Raw genomic sequence first — 3,463 nt, 5'->3', positions numbered from 1 at the left:
CTCCCCAGCAGACGTTCAGCTCCAAGGGATTCACAGGTGGGTACACCTGTGTGGAAGTAAAGCTGTTGCTTATTCTGGGAGCCCAATCCGAGGTTGAGGGAGGCGGGCGAGGGTCTATTTAAATGTTGGCAGAGGGCGGGCTGGGTCGCTGCACATCTGCTCTTCCTTCTCGCATTTCCCCTGCCGCCCTAATCCCGCCTTGGCCATGAGGGAGATTGCGCTCACGCAGACCGGCAGTGCGGGAACAAGATCGGTGCCAAGGTTGGCATCCGGGGCTCTGAGGTCCCAGCTCCGGCCTACTGGGTGGCCAGGGAAGATGTTGGCAGTGGCAGTGGCTTGGGCGGTGCCCCCGAATTGCAGCCCCTGGGCTCCCTGCCGGGGACGCAGTGGAACGGGGAGGCTGACTAGTCGGCAGGGGTGGACCCCAGGGACACGGCAGCCTAGGGATGTGGTTGCGGATGAGGGTTGGGGTGGTAGAGGAGCTAGGAGAGGGGCTGGGGCGCCTCCAGCTCCCTGGCCTCCGTGACTCAGCCCTGGTCTGTCTGACCCCACTAATCTCTTGTAGTTCTGGGGGGTGATCTCTGATGAACATCCCATTGACTCCGCTGGCACCTACCACGGGGAGAGCAACCTGCAGCTGTAGCGCATCAACGTGTACTACAACGAGGCCAGCGGTGAGAACCCAGACCTTCTCCGATCGCCATCCTGGGAACGGCGGCCCTCCCCCTCGCTAATACCCTCCTGTCCCACTCAGGTGGCTGGTACGTGCCCTGCGCTGTGCTCGTGGGCCTGGAGCCGGTCACCATGGACTCTCTGCGCTCGGGGCCCTTCGGGCTGATCTTCAGGCCGACAACCTCATCTTTGGTGAGCTGCGAGTGAGGACTGCGTTGCGGCTCCTTAGCCGGAGCAGCTCATCTAGTAGTTCCCGAAGGTCATAGCTGTGGGAATTGTGCAGCCAGGGCCTCTGAACATCCTCCTATTCTCCCAGTGGCTCAATCTGCCTCTCCTAAATGGGCTTTGGGAGGAAGCCCCAGGCGTCTCCTCAAGGTGAGGAGCTACTGTTATAAACTCCCTGCAGGGAACTGAGCTGGGGCCGTGGCTACTCTCTTCCCTGAAAATAGGTAGGAGCCACCTACAGCGAGGTCTCTTAGCATGTCTGAGGTTTGAGTCCTGACTTAATTTCTAACACGGGAGGCTGCTGTCCTGTAACTCTGCGGTACGGGGTTTCATTTGCTCCACCTGAAGGATGAATGGTGCTTTCACCTCACATGTGACACTTGGTCCATTTTGCATTGTGGTGGTGACCACTGATGACCATACACCTGGCACTCAAGTGACTGACTGTACTGTCTTACAGGTCAGTGTGGGGCTGGAAACAAGCCCAAGGGGCACTATACAGAAGGTGCGGAGCTGATGGAGTCAGTGATGGACATTGTCTGAAAGGAATGTGAGAGCTGTGAATGCCTGCAGGGTTTCCAGCTGACCCACTCCCTGGGTAGGGGAACTGCGTCTGGGATGGGTACCCTTCTCGTTAGTAAGATCTGGGAGGAGTATTCAGACAGGATCATAAACACATTCAGCATCCTGTCCTCGCCCAAGGTGTCAGACACCATGGTGGAACCCTACAATGCCACCCTGTCAGTCCACCAACTCATAGAAAATGCAGATAAGACCTTTTGCATAGATAATGAAGCTCTATATGACATCTATTCCAGAACCCTAAAACTGCCCACACCTACCTATGGTGACATGAACCACCTGTTATCTGCTACCATGAGTGGGGTCACCATGTGCCTGGGCTTCCCAGGTCAGCTGAATGCTGACCTACAGAAGCTGTCTGGGAACATGGTCCCATTTCCCAGGCTGCATTTCTTCATGCCTGGCTTTGCCCCACTGACCAGCCGGGGCAGCCAGCATTACCAGGCCCTGACTGTGGCTGAGCTTACTCAGCAGACGTTTTATGCGAAGAATATGATGGCTGCCCCTGTCATGGCTGCTACCTAATGGTGGCTGCCATTTTCAGGGGTTGCATGCCCATGAGGGAGGTGGAGGGACAAATGTTCAACATTCAAAATAAAACAGCAGCTACTTTGCTGACTGGCTCCCCCACAACGTAAGAACAGCCATCTGTCACATCCCACCCCAGGGGCTAAAAATGTTGGTCACCTTCATGGGCAACAGCATTGTTATCCAGGAAATCTTCAAGCATGTCTCAGAAGAGATTACAGCAATGTTCAAGTGCAAGGTCTTCCTCCACTGGTACACGGGCGAGGGCTTGGATGAGATGGAGTTCACTGAGGCTGAGAGCAACATGAATGACCTGGTGTCTGAAAATTAGCAGTACCAGGATGCCAAGGCTGAGGAGGAGGAGTTTGAGGAGTGTGCTGAGGAGGAGGTGGCCTAGAACTTTCCTTTTCTTGGGGAAAGGATGGAAACTATGTGGATTCTTTTTGGTGTTCTGACAGCCCTGTGTCACTATGCAATTGTTCATTTGTGTCTTCTCGTCTTCTCCTGATGCAGTTTAAAGCATTTTTATAGTATGCGATTTTGCCTACTCAAGTACTCTCATAACATCTGGTTTCACCTCTAACTTCTTTCTTTAGGCTCTCTGGCTACTGCTGCTAGATGCCCTTAGTTGTCCTGCAAGGCTGAAGCTGTCTGGGCTTATCACATGCCCAGTAACAAGCATTCGGCTGGCTCCAGGAGGGGTTGGCATGGGCTGTGGATGTGGCAAGTAGTATTCACATGAACGTATGGATGCCCTGGGACTTGGGCAGCTATGTGATGGGAAACCTGTTCCTGAAGGCAAGCCTTGGCTTATCCCATGTAGCAAACTTCCAGGGGAATAGCTGGCCCTCTGTTTCTGGAACTTTAAAAGTGGTCAGTGACCCTGGTGGACAATGTCCCAAAGTCCTACCTCAGGGTAGGAACGTGGTCAGACAGCTGATTATGAACCAGCATTGAAGGGTGGGAAAGTAGGACCCCAGCCACTCTATCACCATGATGGACTGGGTGTGAACGTGTGTCTTCATTCTCTTAATGAGGTGGGCATGGGGTATCTGGCAGGGACTATTGGGCAGGAATCAAGTCCAGTGTCTGTTCACATGCACTGAACCCTATGTAGAAGGTTATTAGGTCCTGGGGGCCATAGATGGTGGTTGCTGGGCCTGTGTGCTCGGGGCAGTCTCTCCAAAGACAAAGATGGGGTTTCTGAACAGGACCTGGGGAGACAGGCAGATGCTCACAAGTGCTGCTTCCCCCATCTGGCAATCAGTGAGAAAAACACACAAGTGGAGGTCTTACCTGCCCCAGTCTGGAGGGCTGATGCTCTCTGGAAAGGTGGTTAATACACACTGTCTGCTGTCTCTCTGTCTCCCACTCCAAAACTTCAGGGCAAAAATAATCCAAGATTGTCAGGATGAGACTGGTGAGGGTGGCACCTTTGGGGATAGGTCCTTTAGCC

General features: G+C 53.9%; 1 pseudogene; it reads left to right on the top strand.

Moving 5' to 3' along the window:
• Positions 1 to 205: 205 nt before the first annotated feature.
• On the top strand, positions 206 to 2,542 carry LOC107966613 (tubulin beta-8 chain-like; annotated as a pseudogene).
• The last annotated feature ends 921 nt before the right edge of the window (positions 2,543 to 3,463 follow it).

Source organism: Pan troglodytes, chromosome Y, assembly GCF_028858775.2.
Source record: "Pan troglodytes isolate AG18354 chromosome Y, NHGRI_mPanTro3-v2.0_pri, whole genome shotgun sequence".
Lineage (NCBI taxonomy): Eukaryota > Metazoa > Chordata > Mammalia > Primates > Hominidae > Pan > Pan troglodytes.
The sequence above is the reverse complement of the archived record's forward strand: the minus strand, read 5'-3'. Positions and strand labels throughout refer to the sequence as shown.